The sequence below is a fragment of the Schistocerca piceifrons genome, chromosome 2 (genome assembly GCF_021461385.2).
Source record: "Schistocerca piceifrons isolate TAMUIC-IGC-003096 chromosome 2, iqSchPice1.1, whole genome shotgun sequence".
Taxonomy (NCBI): domain Eukaryota; kingdom Metazoa; phylum Arthropoda; class Insecta; order Orthoptera; family Acrididae; genus Schistocerca; species Schistocerca piceifrons.
In genome coordinates this window covers 790,223,793-790,236,134 of record NC_060139.1, presented here as the reverse complement: position 1 = coordinate 790,236,134, position 12,342 = coordinate 790,223,793, and positions in this window count along the sequence as shown.

The window sequence follows — 12,342 nt, the reverse complement described above, 5'->3', positions numbered from 1 at the left end:
GGGATATGTTGAACGGTATAGGTACTTAACTTAACATTTGCGGCACGCAACGGAGGTGTGCCCAGCTGTTTGTACGTGTCTTGATTGATCAGTGAAATTGCAGCTCCGGTATCGAGCTGGAACGGTATCACTTTGCCGTTAATGTCCAAATCTACAAAAAGTTTATTGTCCTGTTGACGACAAGAGCGACTGTTCCGTAAAACGTGAACTGACACTGGTACAAAATCACTTGCGACTTGACGGGATTTCCGGTGATGTCGACGCACACTATTTGTGGGGCGAACACAGTCACTGTTAGAGAGAGTGGCACTGGGTGAAGTGGAATTAACGACATGAATTTCCATGGGCGAAGTTTCACGAGCCGGAGTATCCTTGGTTCGATTCCGATTCCGGCGTGAAGCAAAGGGCCTGGAATGGTTGTGAGTGTCCGATCTGAGCTTTTTCTGGCAAACACTCTGAACATGTCCTTTTTTATTACAGAAAAAGTAAATAGCCTGGCGTGACGGGCAATTCTCACGCGAATGTCTAGTAGCACACCGCGGGCATGATTTTAGCACTGAATTTGCTTGCCGGCGCAGTACACGTGGCCGAGAGCCTGGCGGCCACTGCGCGGTTGGGCGCGAGGACTGTTTACTGTTCCGTGCAGCTCACCCGGCGGGCCGGGTAACATGACACACGGCTGGTGAAGTTTCAAATGATTCCTGAGCAAAGTCAAGTGTGTCCTGCCAATCCAATATGCCCATCACTTGTTGAAGGGAGGGATTGACTAGTTTCAAAATCTGTTCCCTTATACGAACATCAGAAACGTTCTGTGCAATTGCATCACGTACCATAGTATCTGAATAAGGGAGTCCACATTCACACTCAAAAGCACAATCCCTAGTAAGGCCTTGCAAGGTTGCAACCCACTCCCGATTAGTTTGAACGGCCGTACGTTTTGTACAAAAGAAGGTATACCTTTTTGCAACTACATTAACTGATTCTTTGAAATATGCATCTAATGCAGACAAAATTTCATCGTAGGACAGAGTTGCTATGTCGCGTCGGGGAAATAATTTGACTACCACACGGTACGTTTGGACCCCAATGGAGTACAAAAAAAATGGCTGCCGCTCGTTACCTTGAATTCTGTAGGCGGCGAGATGGAATCCAAATTGGCGTGACCACTCCGTCCAGCTTTCCAGTGCAGCATCAAAAGGTCGAAAAGTTGGTGCAACTGCATGTTGTGGCTGCATTAGCGGTGGAGCGGCAGCTGCCGCATCGTTTTGCATTGCTCGTTGACCCTGGACGAGCTGTCCAAGGGCATCCAGTAAGGCTTGCATCTGCTGATTCTACAAGCGATAAAATTCGGACAGTACATCTGGAGATTGTGGCGAAGCCATTACACTAGTAAATCAGGGCAATATCAATAAGAACGCGGGGGCCTCGTCGCCAAAATGTTGTGGATTGGCAGGAGAGCCAACCCTTATAGAGGAAGCTGAAAGGCACGCGTTTAAGCTCATGCAGGCTGGCGTGAGGTCTGGAACAGGACAAGGAAATTAGAAAAAAAGGACGTAGATGATGGAATACTTAACTTTAATCCATTAATGTTGAACGTAGCTCTAGTCTGTACATTCTTTACAATATCAATAGCAACTGATAATGGCGCCTTGCTAGGTCGTAGCAAATGACGTAGCTGAAGGCTATGCTAACTATCGTCTCGGCAAATGAGAATGTATTTTGTCAGTGAACCATCGCTACCAAAGTCGGTTGTACAACTGGAGCAAGTGCTAGGAAGTCTCTCTAGACCTGCCGTGTGGCGGCGCTTGGTCTGCAATCACTGATAGTGGCGACACGCGGGTCCAACGTATACTACCGGACCGTGGCCAATTTAAAGGCTACCACCTAGCAAGTGTGGTGTCTGGCAGTGACACCACAATAAGAAATGTTATTTGGTTTTGGCTATGAGCAATTGCAATATCATGTATGTTCTCACTTGAGCATGAGACTTTAACCTGATTTTGTGATCAGCAGGCTTGAAAACTGGAGACATTTATTTTATGAAAAGTGCTGGGGTATTGTATATGTATTATTTTAGTATCTCTCATTCTATCTTTGATGTTCTCACAATCACGTACTTTTTTGCACATGACTATATCACCCAGAGGTCACAGTATAGAATTTTATTGTGTCTCAGTGACCTTCCAGAATAATGTTAATTCAGTTTTATCATAATGTTTTTCATTTAGATAAATGGATTATGTTTTTCCCAAAGTAAATGTTCTTCAATTTTAAATGAAAAAATAGTTACCACATGGTTAACACTTAATTAATATCTTCTTCTGTGACTATGCAATATGACTCCATGGGTCAAACAAGACAAAAGTAGTGATTTTAGTAACTTCTGTTTTATCATATGACATTCTTACAGTTACACATTACTAATTTCACACTTAGGCAATGTAGTCCACAAATAGTTTTCATTATATGTCAGTGTTCTTTCAGATTAATACCCACTCACGTTCAGTATAGAGGTTTGCTGACAACATCATAAATGTTTATGGTATGCTTGTAGATAGTGGTTACACACTCCCACTATAACTGGTTTTAACAGATCTGTAAACTGGTTATTAATAATATGTAATGACATTAACATTGCAAAGTCAGAAATATTATTGATTTGTTATTTGGTCGGGGCTGTGAGTAATTTTAATCCCATGACCTTATTATATCTGATAGCTTGGTAACTTGTACCTCATTCCTTCTGAGAAATACTACTGTGTTGTATATGCAGTGACATGTGATTTTTGGAAATTTTTTGTTATGTGCAATGGTGCACCTGGAGATGGGAATGGAATTCCCAAAACTGATCATTTAATAAAAAAGTTGTAAAACCATCCTGCAGCCTGAGGCTGTTTCATTTATAGTGACTAATTATTTTGTCCAGTGAGTTAATGTGCTCACACTTGGTGTAGTAAGCTCTGGCTGCAAAAGTAACTGCACATGGTCTATGAACTAAATTCATTGCCTGGTCTATGAACTAAATATGTTGTCACAGTTGTACCAGTACATGACTCCCAATAATACTGCTTCACTTGGAACACAGTACTGACATCTCAGGAACTTGAAAATAGCAGCAAAGCCTGCAACAGTCCTACCCAAGGCATACAACCAGCCAGAACATGAAGAGTTTGAATGTTGGTAAAGGTTTGCTTACAGTAGGCCGAGCCCTCACTTGAGTTTTTCTGAGTCTCCATTTTAAATGTCAGCATCACCAGTTTGCATTTTAATCATGTACTAACAGAACTCCTGAGTTTCCAGTCCATATCATCATTTAGCTGTCAGACTTTATGTCATTCTTAATGCAATTAGTCCAGAGCCCTTGCATTAAAGTGTTTGTCAATAAATAGGTCAACATTCAATTTCTTTGCCTTAGTGGTCTTTGTTTTGAGTACCACAATGAGTTGATGGTAATGTTGCAGTGAAATTATGGTGAATAGACTCAGAATTGAATACTATTAGTGTAATAAAAAATCCCAGTACATCAAGAAGTTTTTTTGTTATATGCAACTTAGAGCTATAACTGTTTGCTATTTTTCATATATAATTACCTGTTACATAAAGGCACTTGTCATATTGAGGAATGAGTTTTTCAGTGCCCTCATTGTAGAATTCTGGCACCTGTGGGTGAAACAATGCTTTTACTCACTCTTTTAACTTGTAATCATCTTCAAACTGCAATAAGCATATACCTTTTCTTTGGAAACAGGTGAAAAACAAGGGTGACAAATCAGGTCTGTATGGAGGATGATCAAATAATTCCCAGTTGAAACTGTTAAGCAATGCTTGTGTCCATTTGACAGTGTGTGGTCTAGTGTTATCATGCAAAGAAGTGATGCTAGAGTGCAACATCCCATGGCTTTTGTTCTGGATAGCTCTTGTAAATTTATTTAGGGTGTCACAGTAAATTTTTAATTTTATTGTAATGCCACTTTCCATAAAATTAACAAGGAGTACTCGTACTCCATTTTTGTTCCAAAAAAGAGTTGTCATAAAACATTTGGTGACACTTTAAAGGCTTACGTGGTGAACTAGTGTGGCCCCACCCCATTGATTGGCTTTCGATTCCACACTGACATATGCAACCCTTGTTTCACCCTGTCACTGTGTGAATGAGGAAGTCATTTCCTCACCTCATCAGAAACATTTATGTGATACTTAACCTCTTCATTTTGTAGACATCACTCACAAGCTTTGGGTCCCATTGTGCACAAAATTTCTGACATCAAAGCTTCTCCGTCACAAGCTTGCACACTACTGTCCATGGTACCTGATGGAAACTGACTGATAATTTTGCATCTACATCAGTAACCCACAATCCACATGATAATGTGTGATGAAGGGCACTTTTGGTACCACTAACTGATCCGCTCTTCCCTGTTACATTTGTGATTGACGTGAGTGAAGAATGATTGTCGGTAAGCCTCTGTATTAACACTAATTTCTTCAGTTTTCTTGTTGAAGTCATTTCACAAGACATTTGTTGGAGGAAGTAATATATTCACAATTAATAAAATGTTCCAGGTTATTATGCCGTGGTTGAATGGATTTCACTTTAAAACCAGACGTTTCATCCCCATCTGCGGAGCACGTTTTCAAGGGGAATCATAGCTTTTTTTAGTGTCTGATTCACACTTTGGCTTGCTACTGACTACAGCAAAATACCGCTTCTGCTAGCATCCACATGGTGGTGTGACATCACATGTTTTGAATACACAAGTGCAATTGATCAATGTCAACTGCCGTCATCTGCTGTTGCTATCATGCAATGGTGGAAGATTGGTACACATCTTCTTCACCACCAGACTCCAAGTGTCATTCAATTTCGTGACCTCCTCTTTTAATGAAATTCCTTGGGTGTTTTATAATCTCCATGGCCTTTTATGGCATTCCTCTCACCCACAGCTAAATTACTATTTGGAGGCTTTGCGCAAGATAATACTGTTGCAGCTTCTATACAGATTTCTTTAGCTGTAACCTTTTGTCCACACTATAAATGCCTGCTTTTACACTGGCTATTATTTCCTCCATGGGCACACTTCGTGGGCTAATGGCAAAATTTCCACCCTTGGCAAGCACAGACCTCTCATAGTAAAGCCTCTTCCGCCCATTTGAAAATCCACTGCAGCCTGGCCAAGCTGCATAGTAACTTAATCTTCTGAAAAACTTCAGAAAAACACTGACCACTCTGCAAAGAAACAGAAAAGTGAGGGAACACAGAAGTTGCACTCTCATCTTCTGGAGACTTTCCAGGCATTGCACATTTCTTAACATCTCCTCCCCATAGAGGGGTCTAATTGTAAACTTTCATGGCCGGAAATCTCACAATTAATAAAATGTTCTGGGCTATTACACCTTGGTGAAATGGATTTCACCTCAAAATCGGACATTTCATCCCCATCTGTGGAGGACATTTTCATTTTCAAGGGGGATCGTAGCTTTTTTGAATGTCTGATTCACACGCTGGCTCACTTCTGACTACAGCAGAATTCCACTTCCGTGCAGTGGCGTGACATCACATGTTTTGAATACGTGAGCGCAATTGGCCCTTGTCGACTGCCATTGTCCGCTGTTGCTATCGTCCCATGGTGGAAGACTGATAAACATCTTCAGGTCCAGAATCCAAATATCATTCATTTTCGAGCCCTCCTCCTTCCTATCGAAATTCCTGGGGTGTTTTATAATCCCTTTGGCCTCTCTCTACAGCCTTTCATGGTATCCAATGTCAAGAAACGTGCAATGCATGGAAGGTCTCCAGGAGAAGACGGTGCAGCTTTTATGTTCCCTCACACTTCTGCCTTGTTGCAGAGTGCTCAGTGTTATTCTGAAGTTTTTGAGGATTAAGCGACTATGCAGCTCGGCCAAGGTGCAGCAGATTTTCAGACAAATGGAAGAGGCTTTGTGACATTAGCAGATTCAACAGACTCACTGGGACCTGGCAAGCACAGAATGTAAGGTATGTCTCTCCATATTACTATCAGCAATAAATTGCGTAATTGTGACTGTGATAAAATTGACAGGCTGTTGCATGATACTATTAGGAAGCGTATGTTGATGAAGTCTAATAGACAGAAGAAGAAATTTGATAATTTGCAACCTAATAATACGATCCACTATTTAGACATTTCCAGTTATCAATTTATCCAGATGTTTGTTATCTGACAATGAGAGAGCTGTGCTTGCCAAGGATGGAAATTTTGGCATTAGCCCATGCATTGTGCCCACAGAAGAAATAACAGCCAGTGAAGAAGTAGACATTCATAGTGTGGACACGGTTACACCTGAAGAAATCCATATAGAAGCTGTAAGAGTATTGCCTTGTGCAAAGCCTCCAAAAAGTAATTTAACTGCGGGTGACAGGAATGCCATAAAACACCAGAATGAGGATGATAGTGTAATCATTCTCCCCATTGATAAGGGATGTGCAATGGCTGCTTTGAATGTGACTGACTATTATAGTAAGGTTAATGACTTATTAGATATACAAACATTTGGAAACTAAGTAAAGAACCCACTGACAAAGTTCTTAGAACTGTTATGCAGTCTATAGAGCAGAACATTCAGAAAAGTCTGTTCAATTCAGTAGGGCTAGCACCAAGACATTATGGATTGCTGAAGATGCTCAAAGAACTTGTTCCTCTAAGGCCCATAGTGAGTGCTCTTGGTTCGCCCACCTATTTGATAGCCAACTTGTTGACAACATTATTACAACTGTATGTGGGCCGATTGGATTTGTGTATCAAGAATTTGACACATTTTATCAGTAAATTAAATGGCATAGTGATGCAGCCAGAGAACATATTAGTTAGTTTTGATGTGTTGTCACTACTGACTAAGGTTCCACTCAGTGAAGTGTTGCAAAAGCTGAATCAGATTTTTCCTCCCGATGTTGCGGAACTGTTTAAATATTGCCACACCATCACATACTTCAAATGGAAGCAGGAGTTCTATGAACAGACGATAATGTTGCTGTGGGGAGCCTCTTAACCTGATTATAGGCGAATTTCTTTATGGAAGTCTTCGAGGAGCATGCATTGAAACTGTGAACAAGAACCAAATATTTGGTTCCATTACGTAGATGATATTTTTGTTTTGTGGCTGCATGGCTGGGAGGAACTGGATAGTTTTCTCAAACATCTGAACAGGGTCAATCCGAAGAGTCAGTTTACCTTGGAGGAGGAGGCAGTTGGAAGATTAAATTTTCTTGATGTGCCAGTGTTCAAGAAAGAAGATGGTAGCTTGGGCTACATGGTTTACCAAAAACCCACGCACACAGACAATTACCTATACTGGGATTCGAGCCACCACCCATAACAAAAGTGAGGCATCATAAAAACTTTGGTAGATAGAGCAAGGAAAACCTGTGAGCCAGAGCTGCTTGATGAGGAATTAAACACCTCATCAATGCATTACTCAAGAAGAATAACATTTATTTGCTGAAGTGAAAAGAACATTAAGACGACCACGCAGAAATCATAGAGATGCTCAAGTGCCGCTGAAGTCAAAAGTTTTCCTACCATTCATTAAGGTCTTGACTGACCGCATAGGAAAAATCTTGTAAAAGCAGAACATAGCGGTAATTTACACACCCAAACACAAGATACAAGACCACTGAAAAACGGACAAGGATGTTTGCCAACCGCTGAAAAAACAGGAATTTATAGGGTTCCATGTAGTTTGTGGGGAATTGTATGTGGGAACTACAAAATAACTGTCAAAAAACTACCAGAAGAGCACAAGGGCAATTACAAAAGAGAGAGATTAACAGATCAGCTGTTGCAGAACATTCTTTGCAGCTAGGAGACAATCATATTCATTTTGATAGAACTCAAGTACTGGCAGCCACAAGCGGATACTATGAAAGGCTGTACAGAGAGGCCATAGAGATTATAAAACAATCCAGAAATTTCAGTAGGAAGGAGAAGGATGTGAAATTGAATGACAATTGGATTCTGGTGCTGAAGAAGATGTGTACCAGTCTTCCACTGTGGGGTGAAAGCAACATCAGAGAACAGCAGTCAACAATGACCATTTGTGCTCACGTATTCAAAAAATCTGACATCACACCATTGCGCAGAAGCTGGCGGAAGTGGAATTTTGCTGCAGTCGGTAGTGAGCCAGGGTGAGAATCAGACATTCAAAGGAAATGTCCTCCACAGATGGGGATGAAACATTGGGTTTTACAGTGAAATCCGTTTCACCATGGCATAATAGCCCAGAACAATTTATTAACTGTGTTATCTCCAGCCTTCTCGGAAAGAATGTCCCAAACTAACTATAATACATCTCTCTGTCATGTACAACATGTGTCTTGTAGTGTCTGCCATCTGAGTTTGCTGAGCATCTCTGTAATGCTCTTGCACCAAGTAAAAACAGTCCTGTTACAATAGGCTCCACTCTTCATTGGATCATCTCCTCCCCCCCCCCCCCCCCCCTTCCTATCAGTCCTACCCGGTAAGGATCCCAGACTGATGAACAGTACTCAAGAATCAGTCAAACAAGTGCCTTGTAAGCAACTTCCTTATTGGATGAATTATATTTCCTTAAGATTCTTCCTACGAATCTCAGTCTTGCTGCTTTTACTCCTCTTTGTATTATGTGGCCATTCCACTCAAGGCTGTTCCATCAATTGGTCATCAATAGTGTAATTGCACAGTAGTGAGTTTTTTTGCCGTGTATGGACAATATTTTACATTTATTTACCTTCAGGGTCAAATACCAGCCCCTGCAGCATTCAACAATCCTCTGTAAGCTCTTCTACAAACAGTTACCATTTTCTGGCATTGCTACTTCTTATATATAACCACATCAACTGCAAACAGTCCTGAAGAGCTGTAAAGTATTGTACTAAGTCATTTATATACAATTTAAACAGTAATGATTCTATCACACTTTCTTAGGATTCCCCAAAATTACCTTTACATCTGTCAGTTTTGTTGTGTTAAGAGCAACTTCTTGAGTTCTATCCGCAAGGAAGTCTTGAACCCAATGACAAATCTAATCTGATACTCAGTAAGCTTGCATTTTTTTTTCACTAAACGGCATTGTGAGTCAGTGTCAAATGCCTTCCTGAAGCCAAGGAACATGACTTGAAATTGAGGATTGATTCTTGCAGCATTTTGTATCTCATGTAGTAAGAGAATGAGCTGAGTTTCACAAGATCTCTCCATAAATTCCATGTTGATTTTTACAGAGGAGATATTAGTTATCCAAAAACATAATACATAAGCGTAAAGCATGTTCCACAATTCTACAAAGACTGACATCAATGATACAAGCCTATAATTATGCGGATCTCTCCTACGGCTCTTCTTGAAAATGGGAATGATGTGAACTTTTTTTCCAGTTGCTGGGTACTCTTCATTGCTCCAGCACCTCTGCTAGAAGGTGAGCAGATTCTTTTGCATAATCTGGTAAAATCTTACAGGTATCTCATCTGGTCTCTATGCCTTGCCACTAGAAATCAATTGTATTTATTTTTTGATCTCATTATCTGGCATTTTGAAGTCTGTACAATGTTTGAGATGAGGGACCATCTTACAATCTTCTACGGTGAAACAGTTTCAGAACACCAAATTGCATATTTCAGTCATCTGTCAGTTTCCATTACAGTGCCATTATGGTCACTGAGTGATTGAATAGGTGATTTTGAACCTTACTGATTTTACTTAACAACATAACCTTTTAAGGTTTTGAGTCAGCATGGTCAATAAAATTTTACTTTCAAAGTCACTGAACACTTCTCTCATTTTTGCTTTGTTCAGCCCTAGTTTGACAGTGAGGTTTTGACTTCTCATGAACCAGTGATGAAGCTCTCTTTGTTTAGGTAGTAGTTTTCTAACACAGATATTTAAACACAGTGGGCCTTTCCCATCCCTTAAGACCTTGCTCGTAACATACCATATTGAATGACTGTTTAGAATTTTTTTCAATTTGTGCCCCACATCTTCATACCTAGTACTGAAAATTTTATGTTGACTGCTCAGATACTTTGCAATTTGTATCCTGTCACTCTTGCTAAGCACAGTATATTTTCCTACTTTTCTTGACATTCGTTATAACAACTGTTGTCATTGATGCTATCACAGCCTTATGATAACTGATTCTGTAATTATAAACATTTCTCAGAGTGTGTCATTAATCTTAGTAATATGTTCATTTTTCACAATGGCAGGTCATTCCCTTCTTTTTTCATTATGGATGTTCTTCTGAACTTCCCAAAACAAAGGACACCATTATCTTGCAACACTATCACTCATCATATTCTCTCCACATACTATGTAAAGTTCACTATTAATGTTTACAGCTTTTATGGTTTGGCACACATAGCAAGTAGTTCACAGGTAGTAGGGTTTTTGCTGGCACAAGCCTTTTTCATTTATGGTTACAACACAAATAAAAGTTCAGTAACCCTTCTCTGGCACTACCAAACTTGTACTGAGACAGGCTGTGCTTAAAGTACTTTGCTACTCCACCAGATAGCATTGGAACTTATATTCTGATTAGCCCTTGTAAACCTTATTCAAACTTTTTCCAGGAGTAAAACCAAGAATTTTGAAATGTATATCCACAGTGGCTTGGTTCAAGAATCATGAAAGAAGGTTGTATACATGGAAGAACCCTGGAGATAGTAAAAGGTATCAGATAGATTATATAATGGTAAGACAGAGATTTAGGAACCAGGTTTTAAATTGCAAGACATTTCCAGGGGCAGATGTAGACTGACCACAATCTATTAGTTATGAACTGCAGATTAAAACTGAAGAAACTGCAAAAAGGTGGGAATTTAAGGAGATGGGACCTGGATAAACTGAAAGAACCAGAGGTTGTACACAGTTTCAGGGAGAGCATAAGGGAACAATTGACAGGAATGGGGGAAAGAAATACAGTAGAAGAAGAATGGGTAGCTTTGAGCGATGAAATAGTAAAGGCAGCAGAGGATCAAATAGGTAAAAAGACGAGGGCTAGTAGAAACCCTTAGGTAACAGAAGAAATATTGAATTTAATTGATGAAAGGAGAAAATATAAAAATGCAGTAAATGAGGCAGGCAAAAAGGAATACATACGTCTCAAAAATGAGATAGACAGGAAGTGCAAAATGGCTAAGCAGGGATGGCTAGAGGACAAATGTAAGGATGTAGAGGCTTATCTCACTAGGGGTAAGATAGATACTGCCTACAGGAAAATTAAAGAGACCTTTGGAAAAAAGAGAACCACTTGTATGAATATCAAGAGCTCAGATGGAAACCCAGTTCTAAGCAAAGAAGGGAAAGCAGAAAGGTGGAAGGAGTATATAGAGGGTCTACACAAGGGCGATGTACTTGAGGACAATATTATGGAATTGGAAGAGGATGTAGATCAAGATGAAATGGGAGATATGATACTGCGTGAAGAGTTTGACAGAGCACTGAAAGACCTGAGTCGAAACAAGGCCCCCGGAGTAGATAACATTTCATTAGAACTACTGACATCCATGGGAGAGCCATTCCTGACAAAACTCTACCATCTGGTGAGCAAGATGTATGAGACAGGCGAAATACCCTCAGACTTCAAAAAGAATATAATAATTCAAATCCCAAAGAAAGCAGGTGTTGACAGATGTGAAAATTACCGAACTATCAGTTTAATAAGTCACAGCTGCAAAATACTAATACGAATTCTTTACAGACGAATGGAAAAACTGGTAGAAGCCAACATCGGGGAAGATCAGTTTGGATTCTGTAGAAATGTTGGAACACGTGAGGCAATACTGACCCTACGACTTATCTTAGAAGAAAGATTAAGGAAAGGCAAACCTACGTTTCTAGCATTTGTAGACTTAGAGAAAGCTTTTGACAATGTTGATTGGAATACTCTCTTTCAAATTCTGAAGTTGGCAGGGGTAAAATACAGGGAGCGAAAGGCTATTTACAATTTGTACAGAAACCAGATGGCAGAGTCGAGGGGCATGAAAGGGAAGCAGTGGTTGGGAAGGGAGTGAGACAGGGTTGTAGCCTATCCCCGATGTTATTCAATCTGTACATTGAGCAAGCAATAAAGGAAACAAAAGAAAAGTTCAGAGTAGGTATTAAAATCCATGGAGAAGAAATAAAAACTTTGAGGTTCGCCGATGACATTGTAATTCTGTCAGAGACAGCAAAGGACTTGGAAGAGCAGTTGACGGAATTGACGGAGTTTTGAAACGAGGGCTTTTTATTTATCATGCCAGATGCAAACTAAAAATATTTGATGCATTACTACATACATACATACATACAAACATGAAAGGAGGGTATAAGATGAACATCAACAAAAGCAAAACGA